This window comes from Meriones unguiculatus, chromosome 3 (genome assembly GCF_030254825.1).
Source record: "Meriones unguiculatus strain TT.TT164.6M chromosome 3, Bangor_MerUng_6.1, whole genome shotgun sequence".
NCBI classification, from domain to species: Eukaryota; Metazoa; Chordata; class Mammalia; order Rodentia; family Muridae; genus Meriones; species Meriones unguiculatus.
In genome coordinates, this window is record NC_083351.1 from 162,532,953 (window position 1) to 162,553,695 (window position 20,743).

Here is a 20,743-nt window from a genome sequence, read left to right on the forward strand (position 1 = left end):
AATGTGCCTCTGACTGATGGCACAGCTGATCCACACTGGTCAAGCCACAGGCAGAAAAGGAAGGGCAGCTCTGAGGTAGTCTGGCATCTGGACTTATTCATCTCTCAAGGAGGTGGGAGGCCTGGGACACAAGGGACAAACACCTGTGTGTCTGAGTCAAGGCTGGAATGAACACACACACACACACACACACACACACACACACACACACCGTATCAGGGTCCATTTGGCAGGGAAATCTGACATAATTCTCTATTATGTTTGTTGCCCAAGAACAGATAATCTTTAATCACAGCTGTAGGTTTTAGTGGCTTGGTTGCTTGTTTCAGGGTTTTTCCTTCTCCCTTGAACAGAGAGGCCAGTGTCCTGTGTTATTCTGATCTCTGAGAGGATTCCTGTAGGAGGGAGAGGCTAGGAGACTCGCCTGAGGTTACCAAACAGTTCGGGATGACAAATGCGTCAACAGCATTCTGGAGGATTTGCATGTTTCTCTATCACCGTATTGTTCTGATCTCATCAGAGGAAAGCATTCTAGTGTCCCTAATGGAGTTACTACACTTTGGGTAACTTGCACCCCTTAATTTTACTGCTAAGGGAATCCAAGCTAAGAAAGGCTGAATATCTTGCCTTTCACTTTAACAGAGATCAGATCCTGTTTTTAGCAGCCAGAGACTCTTCTGATATTTGATTTTAGGCATGTGTTCTAAAAAAATGATGGTTGGATACGCTCTACACGTTAGCTGTTAAAGCTGTAAAGCAACTTATGACACGTTTAACCAAATAAAACCATTTTCCCCAGCTCATGCCATGCTGACAGTTTGCAAAAACCATCTTCACCTTCCTCCTTGCCTCATAAAAAGGGGCTGCAGCTATTTTTAAACCCAAGGTTTGTAGAAGGGAATGCAGATTATAAATCTAGGTTAGTTGAATTTATTCAGGAATTTGTCACATTGAGTCTGAGTAAAAGAAAAATGGAAGATTGATTAGATGACCCTAATTGTCTATCTCTCCCCTTCCCTCCCCTTCCTCCCCTTCCCTGTCCTTCCTCTCTTTCCTTGCCCTTTCCTCTCCTCCTATTCCCTCATTCCCTCCTCTGATCCCACCTCCTCAGGTTTTTTTCCAGACGAGTTGCAGGGCAAGGCTGAGTTTCTTGCTCTCACTTGAGGCAGTGGCTACCCTGACCTAGGAGTAGGAACTTCAGCGAATCTTTGCTGCAATACTGTTTACTGGAAAAACAACTCTAAGTGAAAACAAATACCAGCACAAAGGAAACCGCAATTTCGTGTAACAAAATACTTGTCAAACTTGTACAAATGAGTGGCCTGTTTAAAAAAAAAACAAAACTAAAACCAAACAAACTCCAAAGGAGGAACTTTTAAAAATCAGCTCTTAACTTCTGGAGGCAACAAGATACAGTGTATCTACCACGACCTCTCTGTTTAGCCCCTTGTAAGATGTGTAGAATGTTACAGTTTTTTTATAATACTGCTACCTTTCTGTCTTGATACAATGATGAAACGATTCTAATAAAATGTGTTTATAGGTTCCACTGTATAGTGAATAAGTAGCAATGAACATCACTTTTTTTTTATTTTATGAAATGAAAGCAACTTAAATACTTTAGGACGTAGTCAAAGTTACACAAAGACAGAAAATCCTACGGTGATAATCCTAGGTGCCGGTCAGCTCTGTGCCCTACTTCCACTCGATGATTAATAGCAAGCTTACGAGGTGTGTAATGTGAGTTTGAACTTCGAACCGTTCTCCTTTGATGGCAGGCATCTATGAGCCCAGGTCTTAACTCTTCAGAAACTTTTATCTGTGTTGTCTGAGGCGGGCCGCTTCATCACCTGCTGCCACTAGATGGTGCTTGTCATTGAAACAGAGCTTCCTCCAGACTGTTTTCTCTGTGTCTCCACTAGGACCATGGATGGATAGGAAAGAAACTTGATTAATAAAGAAAATAGCAAATGGGTAGCTCAGAGGGCTATAAAGCACAGGGAATTATTGGTCAAAAAGCAAACACACCACTACCAGTTAAGATTATATTAATTGCACCGATCCTTGTTTTTTTTCTTGTGGCTCTTTAACCCGGACCTTGCTCCCTGCCTGAAGGCACTCTACTACTGAGCTGAACTGCACTCCCCACCCCACCCCTTACTGTGGTGCTATTGGGACAAGCCTTGCAATATATCCCAGGCTGGCTTTGAACTCACGATGTAGCCCAGGTTGGCTTGAAACTGTGTGCTCCTCCTGATTTCGCTTCCAACATGTTGCGATTACAGGTGTGTTCTATCACATTCAGCTTTTCCTGTTCATTCCTTTCATCCTCAAACTTTGGACACCATAAGACAAAATTACATTTTTGAACAAATTAATATTTCTTTGACTCTATGAGAATCAAAGGAGACTGCATATATTTTAGGACAGGTGTGTGTGTGTGTGTGTGTGTGTGTGTGGGATAAAGAAAAACAAAGCCCTCCGTTTTTACTGTCCTCGCTCAGAGCAGCAAAAGCAAAGGTGGCTGACCACACACAGAGTTAACAGAAAGTTAATCATGACCTTTCCAAGGAAAGCACACGAATCTCAATTACTGGGCAATAATCAATAGGAAAGGAAATGGAACATGATTTTTTAATTGTGGGATAGCAAACACCAAGTGGAGAGTGATAACAGAGCTGGTGGGCTGTCTGCCAAGGCCAATTCTTTTCTCATTAATTTAAGACACATACCAAATTTCACCCACAGTACTCCCATTCCCTCCTCCCCCCCTCCCCCCCTCCCCAGCTCTATGCCCCCTTACAGGGCAAATTCTTGCCAATCTTGATAATAAAATGCCTCCAGGGGTTACCTATCAATTTTGCATGAAGGGCATTTTGACATATTTTGCAGCCAAGTACATGGGAAATGTTTTTTCTTTCTTTCTTTCTTTCTTTCTTTCTTTCTTTCTTTCTTTCTTTCTTTCTTTCTTTCTTCTTTCTTCTTGGACCTTTCCTTTCTCAGACAGTCACCAAAGCTGACTATTCATGGCTGGTTCACGACTATAATGAGAAATTGCCAGCTATGTTGAAATACATAATCCACAGCATGAAAAACTGCTGATCAGCAGTGGCAAATTCTTAATACAAAAGTGATTTCTTTTTGCTCATGAGCCTCGGGGTTGCTGATTCTTCCTGTGTGCTTAGGAGTGACAGTTCCTTTACACATAGTCTAGAGACAAAAGCGTCCTTACTGGGGTGGGGGGAAATTTAAAGGCCGCATGTTGTTGTCCCTTTGCTTCTCGGTTGCCCCTATCGCTGCAGTAGGTTGGGTAGAATGTGTGCCAGATACGGCAACAGCCAAACGCATGACATTAGTGCATTTTAATTTCAGACATTAGGCAACTTGGGGTGGTTCCCAGAGCTTTCTGAGTGTTGAGTAAGGGTTTTAGACACACCAGCTTTCCCCAAACACAAGCTCTGTATCTCTGCTTCCTCAGCCCAGGGGAGACACTGTACATCTAAAGCAGTTCTAGATACTGAAGAACAGAACAGAAAGAAAAAAAAAAAGTGCCTCTGCTGTTAAATCTATTTCACCTTCTCCACCCACTGTCCCCCTTCTCCAGCCTCTTATTCCCTACTTTGGAAGCAAGAGTCAGTAAGTGACTTCTCCCGGGCTTGCGTGTTTGGGCGGCTGTGTGGAGTCTGACCAGTGATTTTTCCATGTTATATGCACGAACAGGAAATTCATACATGTTTTCACCATATACTGTATGGCTCAAGCCCATTAAATAGCCACGCTATAGCAGTCTCCAGAACATTAGATGGTGACCGCGCTGCCATCCGGTTCACACCTTTAAAGGGTTTCCTAACTGATCACAATATGGGCCGCCGACATATTGTGATTCACCTCATTAGCTCCAGCAGCGTAGTAAACACGAAGGATCATTTTACAAACCCAAGAAACCCGCCTTGGATGCCTAAGAGTGTTTCCCTAACTCCAGACAGAGCCACCGGTGACATAATGAAAGGCAAGGCGAAGGTCCACGACGACCCCAGACGTCCTTTGCCAGTAAAGATGAAGTGAAGGTGGCTTGACACTGAGAGCAACTTTTCTTTACCAACAACACACACGCCCCCAAGTTTTGCAGAGCAGCAGACAGAAAGACCTGGGCTGGGAAGCGCACGCAACTTCAGGTTCTTTCCCAAGTGAGGGAGCCGAGGCCAGCCGGATGGAACGCTGAACCTTGTCTGCGGCTGGTTCTAGGCGCGAGAGGAGCCCCGGCCAGGCGAGGCTTGCGGGGTTCCGAGCCAGGACCCCCCACCCCGCCCCCTACTTCTTTCCAAGCCCGCTCGGGGCGCGGCGTGCCGAGCCCCCCGGCGGGGGCGGCGCGGCCCGAGGCCCCTCCCCGCCGCCGAAGCCCGGGCGGCTGACGCCGAGCGGCGGCCGGGAGCCGAGGGGGCCGGGCGGGCGCCGGCGAGGGCAGGGCAGGGGGCCGGCCGAGGCCACTCGCCGGCTTTAAATATGGATCGCGGGCTCGCGCTCGCCGCACAGCTCCGGCCGCCCAGCCCAGCCCCGAGCCCGGCCCCGGCGGCCGCAGCAGCGTCGGTTCCCGGCAGGCACACGGAGAGCCGGGCGCACACGCGGGAGCTGCGGGTGGCAGAGTAGCGTGGAGCCGCCCGGCTGCCGCCCTTCCCTCCCCGGGGCCCGCACCTCCGCTCGGCCGCCGCCTCCCGGGCGCAGCGCGCACCCGCCCACCGGGCCACCGGGCCACCCACTCACCCACCCGGCAACAAAGTTGCCACTGCTGCCCCGCGCGCGCGCGCACGCCCCGCGCCTCGGCCGAGCCAACTTTCCGAGCCCACGCCGCCCGGGTCCCCGCGGTCCTCTCCCCCCCACCCCCCGGCGCGCGCGGGGCAGAGCTTAGGTGGCGGCGGCGGCCGAGGTGGCGGCGAAAGGGGCGGCGGCGGCGGCGGCGGCGGCGGCCGCTGCAGCCTCACACTCGGTCGCCAAGCTGGACGAGCGACGGAAGCCCGATCCCAGGAGGTGAGTGGCCGGAGCGGGCGGCGGGGAGGGCTCGGCCACGTCCCCAAGCCTCGCCCGCGCGGTGGGCGCTGGGTGGCGGGCGCGGGCCCCGGGGCTGGTCCCGCAGGGCGCGCTGGCGGCCTCGGCGCGTCCAGGGAGGGACGCAGCGAGCGATCGAGAGGTCAGTGGCGGGTCGGGCATCCCCGGGGCTGGGCGCCCCACGAAGTGTAGACGCTGCTGCTGCTGCTGGGGGTGGGGGTGGGGTTGGGGAGGAAAAGTACTTTTTATTCCGTCTTAGCGTTCAGATGACGAGTTCGGGGTGGTTCACTCTCCCACGCCGCTGCAGAGCCGCCTGCATGTAACCGGGCGTTGTTGCCACGACTGTGGGGCCAGTGGACGCCCCGCCTGGGCTCGGGAGCGGTGACGCTTGTGCTCCCCAGAGCCCGAGTGGTCACAGTTTGGCTGGGAACCTGCCTGAATTGGGGGTGGGGGGACACACCCCCAGATCCTTAAAGCTGGGGAGGGGGCGGGGGAGGTTGAGGAAACAGCGCCATCCAGGCCGCCGTGCCCACTCCCCTGTCAGCTCCAGGACCCGGCAACTCACGTCTCTCCCTGGCAAGCCGGAGGCGGGGGTGAGTCAGGCAGATTCTCTGCAAGTGGCACACATTTGTTTGCAAGGGGGAGACAGAGGTTAGACTGGGATTTCTGTTGGCTGGCGGTGGCGGCGGAGCTCTGCACAGGTACTGGGCAGCGTGTGCGTCTTGGCAAGGACAGGTGATTTCCTTTAAGTGCATTTCCCTCAGCCTTTGCCAGTCTGTCAATAACGGCCACCGAGCGAGCGACAGCAGCTAACTGCAGCAAGCGCCACAAAGAGGAAAGTTCTCCAAGAACCGAAGGGGTGGGGACGTGGCTGGGGGGCGGAGTGGGGGAAGGCGGAGAACCCCCAACTTGGGAATCGCAAAGGAAGCGTTTCTGCTCAGGCTCCAGCGCTGTCGAGCGAGCGCTCGCTCCTCGGTCCTCTGTGGTTTTGCCTCCCCTCACTCCTGGGAGGCTCCACCTTCCCTGCAGGACTGCCTGCAGCAACTTCTTCCAGTCCGAAGCTGAAGGGCTGACAGACTTTCCTCTCCCGCTCTCCGCTCACGCCTCTCTCCCCTTTCACTTTAGTACCAGACAAACTTGCTCCCGGTGAGAACTCCCTGACACAGTCTCAAATCCTGGAAAGGCTCTTTCTTGAGGCTGCACTGCACCGAGCTTCCGCTTTCTTTACCGGGGACTTAGAGCTGCAGGATTATCTGAACTCAAGTGTATATTGCTCGCTAGTGGTTATTTTCATTTTTATTGGAATAGACTCTCTCTGGTAGCCAGACCAGTACTGGTCGGCTTAACAACTCTTCACAAGAAAGGTTTCTAAGACCCCTGGCCCTTGTTTCTGCCACCGTAGCGTTAAATACTTTCCAGTCATTATTGCACCTAGACTGAGTTCATTTGTACCTCATTCAAAGGAAGCCTGCCTGCTTTCTAAAGCTTTCATAACAGGGGAAAACTTTTACTTTCATTTTAAAGTTAAATCTAAACAGTATTCTGATCTAGAGTATTCTGATCTAGAGAATGTTAAGTTGTGAAATTCAAGAGTTTTACCTTTATCTCCAAGTGTAGTCGAGATGGCACAAAACTCCGAAACACAGGTAGGGCAGAAAACTTACTACTGCTATGAATTTTTGAGGCATTATACAGACGGGGCATGAGATGGAAAATGGAATATTTTGGTAGTGCCAGGTATATTTGAGAAAGCAGAAACCCTCAATTCTTTGCATTGGTTTTACAGCATGAAAATTTCAGTATCCTTTATCTGTATGGGGGCTGTTTGTGAAGACTGAGAAAGACCTACAAGGCACATGAGCCTTTCAGGTGGTCAGAAGTATGTTCAATTTATTAATGTATTTCTTTTAGTTCACTTTGTCAACACTAAAGAACTTGCAATGCTTGCGTGCCAAGTGCCATTGTTTCACATGATTAGAAGACATTTGGATTTATAGAACTACTGTATAAGAGGAAGACAGGCAGTTGTAGTAGAGGGAAAAACGTGCTAGAAGCCAGGCAACCTTTGGGACATCTCCCAGCTCACTCTGGTGTTACTCTCATTTTTCACCGAGCTCCAGCAAGTACCATTTGAAGATTCTGATCTCTTGTTCTGATAACATGCGTGGCAGTCTGGCCATAGCTCACAGCTTAAAGGAAAACACAGCACTCAGGGAAGGGAAGGAAACACACTTCAGTGTGAATCACTGCCGATAATCAGGTTTCCCTGGCTGCCTCTGAGGGCGCTGCAGTCCATGAGGACTGCTGTTGTCAGGGGAGCCAGGCCTAGGCGAATTCACTGCTGCTGAAGTGTGGAAGGATGCTCCATCAGCCGCTTGCTTCCCTGGCATTCATTTTGAACAGTGGGAATAAAGTCCTAAGTCTGGATTTTATGCATAATCAGGTCTGTATTGGAAAGAACAAGTGGAGAACAGGAAAATCTAATGATGAGTAAGGTTTCTAAGTATTTTTTTTTTAAGTTGCAGATTTGGAAGGGATCACCATGGTACATAACTTGTTGGCCAGAGGAAGCTGTAAGCAGAGCCCTTACCTTATTTGCTCTTGGTTTTCAGGGCAACTGAAGACCTGTGAAATTTGTTTTTAATGGAGTCCTTTGGCAAAATGAACAGGGAAAGGATACCCAGGAACCAAATAAGACCTTACCAAGCTAGTTATTACTACTTCTGCATATAGGGATTTTAGGGGGTAAACTGTTTCTTTGGTATAATGTCAGAGGTAAGTTGTGTACATATGATTCTTCCCCGACTCCCAGTATTTACATACTCAGTACATTTTTATCATGAATGCTGGCGTCCTAACTTGAAGGTATTTCATATACCCACCACTACATGTCCTTAGCTATTTTTCCAGCCATAGAGGTGGATAGTGCTTTACATAGCACTGTTTAACCTGCCTATTTATGCACAAAAACAAACAAATTCAGAAGTGGCTCATTTATCCTCTCTTAAGCCACAGTGACTTGGATTGCGTTTCTCTGGCCTCAGCAGAGAGTGCAATGACAGCTAACAACGCACCAGGAGGAGGAGGAGGAGGGTATGCAGGGCCATGTCTTTGTTTACCTTCTATTAGAAACAAGAGAGAAAGCACTTCTTCCCGTCTTCTACACGGAGCGGATAGTGGTGTATTCTGTAGTAACGTCTTCATTGCCTCTGAACTAGGAGCTGTATTAAAAAAAGATGGCAGTAGAAGTAGTGATAATAGTAATGGTGGAGCATGTGGGAGAGGTTGTTACGCATTATCTGGAAGACTGGAAAACCAAGACCGAGAACTTTACCTTGGAAAAACATCCCGGGAAGTTATTGGTAGAGGCCGGAATGAGCGCCGTGTCTGCAGAACGCTGCTACATCATCATTGAGTGACTGTGGTGAAGTGGACGGGTTGTTATTGTAGTCACAGGAAGAGACAGTTCTGAGTGCAGGAGGAAAATGAAGCCGATGAATGAGAGTTCATTCAGCTTCCTGTGGTCTTCAGGGCAATTCGCTTGTTTCGACTTTGAGGTTCTAGAGTCTACAGTGCTAGATGTGATGCCCTGGCAGATTTTCATTTTAGGCACATCAGTTTTAGCTTCATTCTTGGGAGCCATGTTTATCTTTGAAGCAAAGACTTCAGAGGACATAAGTCATCAACAACTTACATCTTGGAGTTTTTTTTTTCCTTTCTTCTTGTTTTATTGACTTGAGGGTGGGGTTGGGAGGGAGAAAGGGAGCGGGATACATCAGGGATACAAAGTTAACAAACTGTAACTAATACTAAAAAAGTAAAAATTAAAAAAAAGCTTAGAAAAGCTTTAGACACTAGAGTTTCTGGGATTCTTTTGGGAGGCATTGAAATAAAACAAACAGAAATGCAAAAAGAGAAAAGGCTATATTGTGTTGAACCCTGCTCCTTTTTGAGTGGCAAAGTAGGAAAGCCTTTCCTAATATCACCAACAGAAAGTGGGACATTTTTTTTTTTTTGCCTTTGTAACTATTCTTCATGATGAATAGCCTGCTCTGTACTGTTTTCAAATGAGTAAACCTAATGAGTAAGCCCTAATGGTTGATGGGATCTAGTAATATGGCTGTCTGTTTGGCAGGCTGTCTCACAAGAAAGGCCCTGAGCAACAGAGAGAAGACATATATTGAGGAGGATTCTCATCACTCAGGAGATCCCTTTGAGTCTGCCTAGGTGAAGCACGTTTGACTTAGGATTGCTATACAACCTCTAACATCACAGGCAACTGTGAACCAGAAAGCAGATGAGAGAAATGGGCTGAGATTGGTAGGTACATAGCAGACGCTGAGCCGGGAGCAGACAGCCTGTTAGTAAAGGAAGAGGTGGACCAAAGGCCGCAAAAGAGCTAAAGGGTAGAACCTGGGGTCTGAGAATGTCATGTGTAGCACCCCTACCTCTCTTCTCCTTTCCTTTTCTCCCTCCTTCCTTCTGCTTCATGTATGTAAGTTTTTACCAAGGTGCAATGTGTAGTCAGGGCATCACAAATGTCAATGAAACATCAGCAAATAGCTCAGTAATCTACTTGACTGAGCCCATCCGTGGAATGGATATAAGCCAATGGCAGCGTCAGAAGCCTCCCATGTTCTCCCCTGTAAGCTTCTACCTCCCTTGACAGTAATATCTCACTTCTGAGGCTGGAGGCTGCTTTACCTGTTGCTCAGCTTGTTGTGAGTGAACCAGGATGCAGTGTGTACTTGCAGGCCTCACCTCTTTGGTTAGGTGCTGTGTTTGGGAGATTTGTCCTTGGTTCACGGTAGCAAGTTTGTTTATTCTCATTGTTCTGAGGTGTTTTACTTTTCACGAATAGCATGATGCGTTCATCTGTTCCATTCTGGATGGATACTTGGGCTGTTCTCAAGTTTGTCTATTATGTCTATTATGAATTGTGCTGACATGGGCATTCTTGAGTACATCTTTTATAAATGTGGGGAACTCAGTGTGTGTTGAGTTCAGTTGTTCAGTAGATGATGTCTTCCCTCAGAGCTGGCACAGATTCATCCTCCTATGAACAACGGGCCCCATGTACTTCATTTATCTTACCTGGTCTGTGGGTGTATGAGTCTGTCACACCATGGATTTCATTTACATTGTCAAGTACACTTCTTTGAATGTTCATCAGGTATACCATTGGTTCAATTATTATTGTTATTTTCTTGCTCCTGAAGTTTCTGCCCAATACATTATCCCAAGTAAGGAAGTTTTTAACACCTGCGACACCTGTGTCTACTTGTTTTGAGATCACAGTAAGTCAGGCAGATTCGCCTGTCAGTGCTGTCATCTGCTCAGTATGTAAAGAGACTATGAACATTTGCAGTTGACTCTCCCCAGAGGAGGAGTCTGAAATTCCATCCTTAGAGAACAGCCTAAAGTCCAACTTCAAACCAACACTCAAAGGCGTGCTGCACTTGCCTTGTCCTCAACAGCAGCTCAGCCTGACAGTCACTCATCTTGCAATGTGCCAGCGTTTGGTGGAGGTGCAGGAGTTGAAGACTCCGGTCGCTTCTCACTCTACTCATTGTTTGATTTGGGAAATTAAAAAAAAAATGTCATTTTATTTTATTTTACTAAAGTCACTGTTAAACTCAACTCACAGAAGAGTTTTCAGGCCCTGACAAAAAATGAACTTCATTAAGCTTTGCTCCGAGTTTTACATATGTTAGCTATTATCATCATTGTGTTCTGCAGTGTTCTCTGTTCTTGACTGGGAGTGTGCCGGCACCGAACGAGAGCAGTTGCAGGCATATTAATCGATGTTTGGCTGCATGAATGAGCAACACATTTCATTATCTTCCTCAGGTTCTTACTCCGAGTAACTGAGACTGTGTTTTGCATGTTTTCCTCTAAGACTTTTGCTTTCAGTTGAGAAAGCTGACTTTTGAACAGTTTATCAAACTTTTTGTTTGGAACTGAGTCTAACAACCAGCAGTTTGAAATCACCCGTCTCATCATGTGGGTCCTGTGAAGTCTGTGCCCCATGTAACACAAGCCAAACCTAACGTGCCCTTGAAAAAAAAAAAACCCAAAAACGATTAAAACGTTCATCACTCTATGGAAGACTCCTCCAAAGCCCACACACTATATATTTTTAGCTTCTCTAATTAGAGTGCTAGGCAACAAATTTCCAGATCTAGAACACTGTAGTGGCTCCTCCGGTGTGGAAACTTTGGAAGCCATGTGGCACCCAGAACTGAACGTTTAAGGATGCATGTTGACTGACAGCTGGAGCTGGTAAAGAACCCTTCCCACTCAGCGTGGGGTCACCGCTCCTCACCTCTGCCAGCTGTGACACTGATGTCAAGGTGTAGAGGGCCGCCCTGCCGGCATTGTGAGCCGCCAGCCCGAACTCTTGCTTCTCAGCTGATGGATTCACTCTGAGACGCCTTTCCTTTGCTTGAAGGGTGGGCTGGTGGCGTGTTATTTTTATTGTGGTATAAATAGAATGAGGATTTGTGTGTGTGTTTGTTTTTTGAGAATCACAGGTTACTTTTAATCAGTGGTAGGATTCACTTTGCAAATCAGGCTGGCGGTACAAGGAATATGGATTTTTATGCGGACATTGAATTACATTTTGTTATCCAAAGTCTCTCTTTATTTTCCGTTCTTTCTTTCATATTGGGGCTTATTTATTTATTACTCGCTTTATAGGGCTGTTAGTCACTCTTGGTGGCTTTGTCCTCATCACTTAGGTGTAACTGTTTTGTGGTTCTCTACTGAGGAAGTTACACACGACTCCAGGATCACGTGCCAGGTTATATTTATAAGGATGCTTACATGTTAGCTGCATCCTTCACGTGTGCTTGACCTGAATGGGCTGACTGAATGGGAAATGGACTTTGCTGGTATAGTAGGGAGACCTTGTTTTCTGGTTCAGGCATAATGTAGTGGGAAATAGAAATAAATATGAAGGGCAACCGTGTGGCCTTGGACAGTTGATCTTCATACTTTCCTGCTCTAGGTGATTTCTCGTTGTGAGAAGTTAAACTGGGAGTTTGAATACCAATAAATGCAGGCAAATGTGGATGCTGCTATGTTTATGTAGGCAACAGGGTCCTCCCTCTGGTGGCTTTTCAGCACTTGGGGTTTTCAAAAGATATGGATTAATTTTTGAAGGACAGTGGTGTGTGTGTGTAGTTTTTTTAATTAAGGTTTATTACTTTAAAATTATGTATAGATGTGTGTCTGCATGTGAGTATGTGCACAGAGGTGCAGGTGCCTAAGAAGGCTAGAAGAAGGCCACACATCCCTTGAAACTACAGTTAAAGAGACTTGTGAGCTAGCATATGGGTGCTGGGAATAGAACCTGGGTCCTCTGGAAGAGCAGCCAGTGGTCTTAACTGCTGAGCCATCTCTCCAGCCCAGGGGCTAACTGTTTAAAGAACTGGATTATGAACCACTCTGGTGTCTAAACTGGTGTAAAAGAAAAGCGAATGTTCCTAATGTTCTCAGCAGGGAGATCTGTTGTCTACATGGCTTGGCGGAATAGTCCTGATCTCTTCAGGACACGTTTCATAGGAACTTGAGGATTGATGGCTGCACCCCGAGGTCCTCGCCTTGGGTGGTGCATGTTCACAGCCACAGCAAGACAGCAGTTTGGCACATTCCTTCCTTCCCCTGTCCTCTGGAGACTGTGTCCTTAGGAATGTGAGATTAGTGGAGAGTCGGGCCTCTTGGTAGGGGGCTTGCCGAAGTACTGATGATCGCAATCAGTCACCTCTGGAAAATGCTGAGCAGTAACAGATTGAGCGGGAACACACGCTTCACACATTTGTGCTGTTACGAGTTGGGCTGCTTTGCCAGGGAAACAAGAGAAGGCAGAGAGGGATGTGTCAAAGGAGTTAGATAAACGAGATCAGAGAGTTTCCCGTGAGAATGCATTATTAAGAAATAAAATGAAATCTCATCCAAAAGCATCAGAAGAAAATAAAGCTCAAGCATGCAGATTTTCTTTTTCTTCTTTTCCTGCTAGATCTTTTTTGGCTCTGAGTACTAATGGATCACTCCATTGTTTACTCTTCTGCCCTGTGCTTTAACATGCCCACAGGGAAGCATGCTGTTCTGTGCTGAGTATGTCCTCAGTCTGAGGCGTGCAACTTTCACGCTGTGGCCCATGGCTGCACAAGCTAGATCAAAAACTACTTAGGATGCCTGCTGTCTCCGAACGAGGCTTCTAGAGGAACTGTCTGTGGGTCATAGCTGCGGTTCATTGCTGTCCTACCCCCCCCAGTACACTTCTTGTGAAATTTCTTATTAATGAAACTTCTTGTACGTTTCTTACTCTTCTTACTAGTAACTTTGGGGTAAAACTTCACTAGAAGTATTTGTTTTCTGTTATTGCTCCTTGGAAGACAACCTGTTTTGATATGGCCGCCTTATTTGTTCTCTGTATTGTACTTATTTGAGATTGAAAGTGTTAAAAGCATTTAAAAAGTCTTTCTTTTTTTACTTTAAAAAGATATTTCTGTATGTACATGTGTGCATGTGTGTGCATGCGTGTGCTAAGATCCAGGCTTCAGCCCCCATTGTTGAGCAGCCGCCACTCTGAAGCACCAAGCCACCTCTCTGGTCCCAGGTTTTTCTTTTGGAATCATTATAGGCTAACAAGAGGTGGTAAAAATGTAGGGCAGAAAGCTTTTTTTTTTTTTTAATGTTTTTTTATCCAACTTCTCCTACTTTTAGGACTCCTAAAAGATGTTCTAACTTGGTGCTTCCTCATTCAAACCATTTTTTATGTTGATCATATTTTGCATGTTGAATTAGGAGTTTCAAATTCAGATGTTTCTACAAAATCTTTGAAAAGATGTTATGCAAATATAACTGAATGGGAGTAATAGTTTCAGGCAGAAGAATGTTATTGTCTCTCTGTGGTAGGTATATATTAACCCGCCTTATGGTGGAGGTAAAGGCATGGTATATTCAGGTGCTTTCTAGCTGATCTTTGGTTTGTATGTATAGCATTTCTAGTAAAATATTAGCATGTTTCAATATTGCTTAGTATGTTGAAAATAATATACTTGGGTACACATATTTGAATTTAATTATCTCCTACTGAGGGCTTTCAAATACTCTTTGTCCATGGGTTTGACTGTATGAAATGTCGTCAAGAGTGTTCCCTTGAGGGGCCAGAGGGACGGCACAGTGGGTAGGGAGCAGTGTGCTTGCTCTTGCAGAGGACCCTGCTTGAGTTCCCAGCACCGACATGGTGGCTCACAACCATCTGTAACTCCAAGTGCCCTGTTCAGGCCTCCCCAGGCACTGCACACAGATGGTGAATATACATACATGTAGGCATGCACATGCAAGATTAAAATGAATATTAGGAAAAGAATACTCCCTGGAGAGTATGTGTAATATCTCTGATAGGCATAGTTGGAAAGGAGTGGAGAAATACAGGGCACATCCTAAGTGCGTGAGAACAGACCGAGTGGGGTGAATGCTTAGAGTCATAACCCAGGGTTCTCAACCTGGGTGTGGGCGGAGACCCCCTTGAGGGTTGGACGACCCCTTCACAGGGGTAGCATATCAGATATCCTGCAGGTCAGATATTTGCATTATTACTCACGACAGTAGCAAATTTCCAGCTAGGTAGTAGCAACCAAAAATAATGTTATGGCTGGGATTCACCACAACATGAGGAACTGTCTTATAGGGCTGCAGCATTAGGAAGGTTGAGAACCACAGTCAGAACCAATGGCATCTAATGTCAGAAGGAAATTTCACCGAAGCCTGTGAGGCTGTGCACGCTTTCCCTAGCTCTAAAAGCACGGACCAGCAAACACCACGCATCACAGAATGAAGGTTACCACAAAAGCCCTTCAGAGTCTTATGTAGCAGATGCTTATCAGAGCTGCTTATCACTCTGACACTGTGACACTGCCTTCTACAAAAGGAGAGATGATCCGGAGAAATCTCCAGGGGATTCGTGTGTTCATATGATCAAAAAGAGAAGGTGGACCTACTTGGTAATAGGTTTAATCTTCTGGTGACCGTTCTCTCTTATTCCAGCATATTACCCAGAGCCATTCTCTTTCCAAAGAACTTTGTTCACTCAGCTCTCTGGACATTGTGTGGAATACCTCTCCATTCTTTAGTGCTTCCGTAAGACGATACTGAACCTTGCTCTGGAAGACAGCGGGTCTAACTCTACATGATTGTTTCCAGGAAGGTGTCTTTCCCAGCACGTCTTGTCTCAGCTCTTACCTTGACCCTAAGGCACTGGCGTGTGTGCTGTGTTGCCCACGGGACTATAAAAGGAGCACGTAGACCTTGTGAAATTTCTCTGAACCCAGTCTCTTCTCTGCTGCCGAAATCATTGCATATTATTTCTTGATTTGAAATGACTCCACCGGTTAGAAAGATTGTTTGCTTTCCCCAAACCCATGAGGTAAATTTTATTTTCTGAAAGCTTAAGGATCATTGACAGGAGCTGGGAGGTTGGCTCAGTGGGCAAAATTCTTGCTGCACAAACGTGAGTACCAGAGGTTGGATCTCTGGCATCCATGTAAAAAGCCAGGTATGGCAGGGCAAGCCTGTAATGCTGGTGGGGAAGTAGAGACAGGAGGATCATGGAAGCTCATTGGTCACCCCCTGTAGTCAATTGCTGAACTCATGGATCCGAGACAGACCCTGTATCAAAAATAGAGGTAGTGGAGGGTGATAAAGAAAGACAACCAACGTGGACCTCTGGACCTACATGAACATGCATGGATGTGTGCACCTGTATAAGTGTGCGTGTACACACACACACACACACACACACACACACACACACTGTGTTCTGTTTCTTCTTGTAGTGTAACAGCGTGTTCACAGGTTAGAGCTGGGGAAGGCCTGTGCCACATCTTCCCACGTGGCTGCAGATTCTAGCTTCTGTGATGGATGGACACATGCGCCCAAACAGTCTAAGATCTTGATATCAAAGCCAGAGCATGTTGGCTCCCCCCGGGCTCTGTCTGGAGTGCGGCTCTAAGCATAAACTCGGGGATTTGGTTCTCAGGTGGTGGGCAGGGATGTAAGTGCTTAAGGAGTGCCTGGGTAGGAATGGGATGGAGTGGGGATGCACAGTCTAAGGCGTCAAGGAAGGGCATGTGGTGTCTTGAGGAGCTGGTTCTGAGAAATTGTGGACCTGTCTGCTTGAGTTAACAGGAGCTGCCCATTTATCTACTATCGTCGCTTAAGTAGAGTTTTCTGATTACTGAAGCCTACGTAATTAGGGTCCAAACTAAAGTTGTCTTAAAGCCTTTTTGATGTTCGTCATTGTAAAATGAATTGCATGCCCTTATCTCCCATCTTAATGACACATTGAACCTTTTTCCCTTTTGCCGGCCTCTCTCGATCTTCATTACGCAATCGCAAGGGCCTGTCCGGGGTGGAGATGTGTGGAGTGATTGCTGCATTGTTACTAACCAACCAATTTGTCCGTGCCTTAATATCTCATTAGATAGCTATGGCATTTTTTTTTTTTTAAGAAAGTGTGGATAATTGCATCTTGTAGAGAAAAGTGACACCCTCACGTGGACACTGAAAACAACAGTCTGTATCAGGGGCCTGAGAGGAAGTATGCAGAGCAGAACGGGCAGAAGCTGGAAGTAGGGGGGGATCCTTGGGAGGATGGTGAGCTCCTGCCTATCAGGCTGTTGAGGCTGCTGGAAAATTTCCTGGATCCAAAACTGTGGCCTCTAGAGCTGGCGGGCCTGGGCTCGAATCTCCCTTGCAGCTGATGTGTGTACCTTGAGCAGCTTCTGAGATTTCATGGATAGTCTCTCGGGTTTGCGCTGAGGGACAGGACTTGGCTGAGAGAAACATGGGAGTGAGCAGGGAGAGAAGCTGGAGTGTAAGACAGGAGCACAAAGGCTTCAGCAGGTCCCCCAGCGGCCTCCGGAGACTCCTGAGGTGCTGTACCTTGAAGTAAGGGGAACAGGCCTCAGAACTTTATCTCAGCCGGTCCTGGGGTCCCGCGCAGCATCTGGAGGGGCTGTGGCTGGTGGCTTTGTTCTCAGCTGAGCCTCACTCAGTTCCCATGACTTACTTAAGTTAGCGGGGATGGAGAGCTTTGAAAAGTGCACGGGAAGTTTCATTTGGTGTTTTCCAACCCTCCCCCTCCCTCGTAATGTGACTCTTGTGAGTCTGAAACTGAGTGTTCTCATTATTAATGTTTCCTAGTTCTTCCTCTAAGAAGAAAACACATGGCAATATATTAGGGACAATTTAATGCATTATAATGCATTGCATGTCTTATTGATATTCATATATATTTACGGGAAAGATCCAGGGCGAATAAGAACTGACGTTAAAATTTGATCACATGGCAGGTAAAAATTTTAAAAGCATGTTTGTGTGTGTGTGTGTGTGTGTGTGTGAGAGAGAGAGAGAGAGAGAGAGAGAGAGAGAGATCTTAGCCTCCATCGAAGAGATACAGATAGCACTCTCTAAGCTGAGGCGGAGTCATTTGTGCAGATCTCAAGAGAGTTAGAAGGAACTTCAGCACGTGGTGGGTCTGGTCTCAGAGTCCTCAGGGGCTTGGTCTTCACTTCCCCTCTTGCCCTGCTGCTCCATGAAGGTATTAGCACCTACAATCAGTGAATGTGACACCGACAAATGATTTTGTTCCTTAAACATTCCGGGATAATTTTTTTGTTGTTATTGTTGTTGTAATTTTCAGTACTTAAACTACAACAGTACAGAAGAGATCACCTAGAGTGTTTTAGAAATTTGGTTTTGAATTAAATTAATGTTCTTGTGGGCTGTAGCATCTGCTAGTTCATTTCTCGCTTAATGGAGGGCACGGTTAATTCCCTTGGTCAATTTTTATATTCTCATTGGTGACATGAGTGCAAAGAACTCTGAAATGGGCCCCTTACCCCATATGGTCACTGTCATATTCTTTTTTTTTTTTTTTAAGGACTGTCCGATTGCACTGTTAACATTAAAGCAAAAGTAACAGTAAAATGTGTGAAGCATGGATCAATACATAATGACTGGCATATCCCCCTGAAGCTGGCAGAGCAGAAGAGGGTGTAATACTGCTTCCGAATGAAGCTTTTAAAAAGATTTACTTCATTTTTAATTGTGTGCCTGTGTGTAGGTGAGACTCTTCAAGGAGGCAAAAGTCCATATGCAAGAAAGTTATGCAGGCATAGCTTTTAAGTTTCAAAAACAACATCATGACTTTTGGGCAGGTAGTTTCTTACTCTGCAGGAGATAGATAGCAGCAAATGGCATTGCCTCCAAAGGTGATATAGGGGCAAATGACTCCTGCCCTTGTGGCTTTAACCAGGTGGAGGGCAGTTACTGTATGGTGGCTTTGAAGATGTGTGGCTCATAACTTCTGCTTGAGAACTACTTAAACAAACAGAAAAAAAACCCCACCCCAACAACCCTACTTAATGTCTTCTCTTCTCTCTGCTTTTCTCTTCCCGTTCTTCCTTTCCTAGTCTTTCTTCAGTTCCTTTTCATACCTGTGAGTTTTAATATTCATTTAATTCAATTTTTATGTATTTACGTTTATATGTAGGGGGTTTTGCCTGCAAATGTCTGTGCTCCACATGTTTGTGGAGGCCAGAAGAGGGCGTTGGATCCTTTGGGCCTGGAGTTCCATATGGTTGTGAGCTGCCATGGCGGGTGCTTGGAATCAAACCCAGGTCCTCTAAAAGAGCAGCCAGTGCTTTTAACCTCCAAGCCATCTCTCCAGTCCTACAAATTGGTCTTTAAAACGTGGGTTTTAGTTATGCGTTGCTGAAAAAAAATAAGTTAATCTTAGTAACAGGTTGTAAAATGAATAAATACGAACCAGAAAAGGTTTCAATTAAGGAGAAAGTCTTCATCCAGAGCTCTTTGATAGTTAGACGGATTTCTTTATTACTTCCATTAGAATGTAAAATGCAATCAGTTCTTAGACTGTGTACCAGCACAATCATGGACACATGTGTGAGTGTTTGCTGAACTGAGGTACCAAAGAAGCGCATTAAACCAGAGTTTAAACTACTTACAAAGTTTAACGAGTGAAACATTTTAATAACATCGCCGTGTTGCATAACTTTTGTAAAACGCAGAAGAGAAAGGGTGCCTAGTAAGTACAGATGACGAACCTCAGTAAAGCCACATTATTAGGGTTTATATTTTCTCTGAAAATCAAGGGGCAGCTCTTATCCACAAGGCATTCACAGTTAGGCTGGAGAGAAGGAAGATTCCATACGGGCATCAGCTCTTTGGTCTAATGGTCTAAATGCAAGGTAAAAGAACCACACAAATGGTTTGGTTCCAAAAGCAAGCCCAGTGAGATCACTTTCAGTGTGGTTTGCTGAAAATTGATGATGATTTTTAGCACTTAGTGTCTTATTCTCAAAGCACTTTCCAAATGTTGAATAATTAATTGCCGCAGCTCCCATGTGGGGGTAGAATATCAAGCATGTCTTTCTGTGTACCAGGAAACCATTATGTAACAGCTTGGAAATGTTGACTTTTTAAATTTATTTTTTTCATTTTATTTTTTTATTTTTAGAGGTGTCTTTGCTTTCCAAGGTGACCAGCATTTTCAGGGTTGTCCCGGTTTCTAGTCACAGGGTCAAGGGAGAAATAATCAAGGGCGCTGAAGACTTGAAAACTTTTTTCCCTTCTCACCGTTGATGCTGACCTCCCTTGTGGTGTGTGTGCCCATGGATGTGTGCAGGCCTGCGCATGTCACAACGTGCACGGGTAGATCAGAGGCCGACCTCATGTGTCAGCTCTCATTCTCTACCATGGTGGAGGCCAAGCCTGCCTGCCGCTTTACTGCCGCAGAAGGCAAACTAGCTGGCCTCTGAGCTTCCAGAGACCCCTGTCCTCTCCCTCCTGTCTCCCTCGTAGGCACATCCAGAGTGCAGACCCTTCACTCTGTGTCCCAGTCGGGTTTCTATAGGCGTTCTGGTGATTCACACTCAGCAGCTCACACCTGCGTGAAATGGGCTGTAACCCCTGAGCCATACCCCTGGCCCAGATTTCTCTTTCGCTCGCTCAGCATTTTGTAGTACTAGTTGCTTTTGAAAAAGGAATAGTAAATATCAGTAAGTCTAGTGCTTGCGGGAGGTACAGTTACCTCTTACCCGGTAGGTCCACAAGATGGGAGACTCAGCGAGCTTGTGAGGAACAACTGTTCCAAAAGAGGTTGCAAAAGAGGTCCCAAAAGAGTATGTTTAAGGAAAGGATGAATCTTCTACACAGTAGTTCTCTCTCCCACTAGCTCTCACTCAAGCGGGGTAATCAGAGTAGACCACGTGAGTCCAGCAGCGCACTGAGGGCCGAATCTGGACAACTCGTGTTAATGATGGAGTGAGAGCAAACAGTTACTGAGCTAGAAAGACTGAGTGTTGCTGGCTTAATTGTACTTAAAATCGAACCGGTGCGTGATGACTGTGGATACTGCTGGGGAGAGTGTCATTGCCATCCTGTAATCCTTGTAATGGAGTCGGGCCATGCCTCTTCTCCTTACATTCATTTCTTGTTGTTGGGAGCATCTAGAATGCTCTCTCTCTTACGTGCTCTGAGACCTACCATTAGTCACAGGCAAACACTCGTTACGCTGCTGGCTGCAGTGCGCTAGAAACCATTTCTCCCGCCTAACTGTCCCCGCGAACTTGTTGACTGTTTTTCTATACCTTCTTCTTCCTCCCTT

The 20,743-nt window shown here is 46.3% G+C and overlaps 1 protein-coding gene and 1 long non-coding RNA gene across 3 annotated transcripts in view; one reads left to right on the top strand and one right to left on the bottom strand.

Annotated features, from left to right (window-relative positions):
• Slc4a4 (solute carrier family 4 member 4) overlaps nucleotides 1–20,743 on the top strand; it is a 426,516-nt gene that overhangs the window by 79,739 nt on the left and 326,034 nt on the right. The window contains exon 1 of one of the 2 annotated variants that reach the window (XM_060381237.1): nucleotides 4,518–5,025. The exons of the other annotated variant lie outside the window; for it this stretch is intronic. The gene's annotated coding sequence lies outside the window, so the exon portion shown is untranslated. Of the gene's footprint in view, nucleotides 1–4,517; nucleotides 5,026–20,743 lie in introns of those variants that run through there. 2 annotated transcript variants of the gene reach the window in all.
• Nucleotides 1,582–4,405, bottom strand: LOC132653241 (uncharacterized). The gene is made up of 3 exons (XR_009591021.1): nucleotides 2,852–4,405; nucleotides 2,217–2,335; nucleotides 1,582–1,918 (listed from the first exon to the last, which is right to left on the bottom strand). It is a non-coding gene; the product is annotated as an uncharacterized LOC132653241 (long non-coding RNA).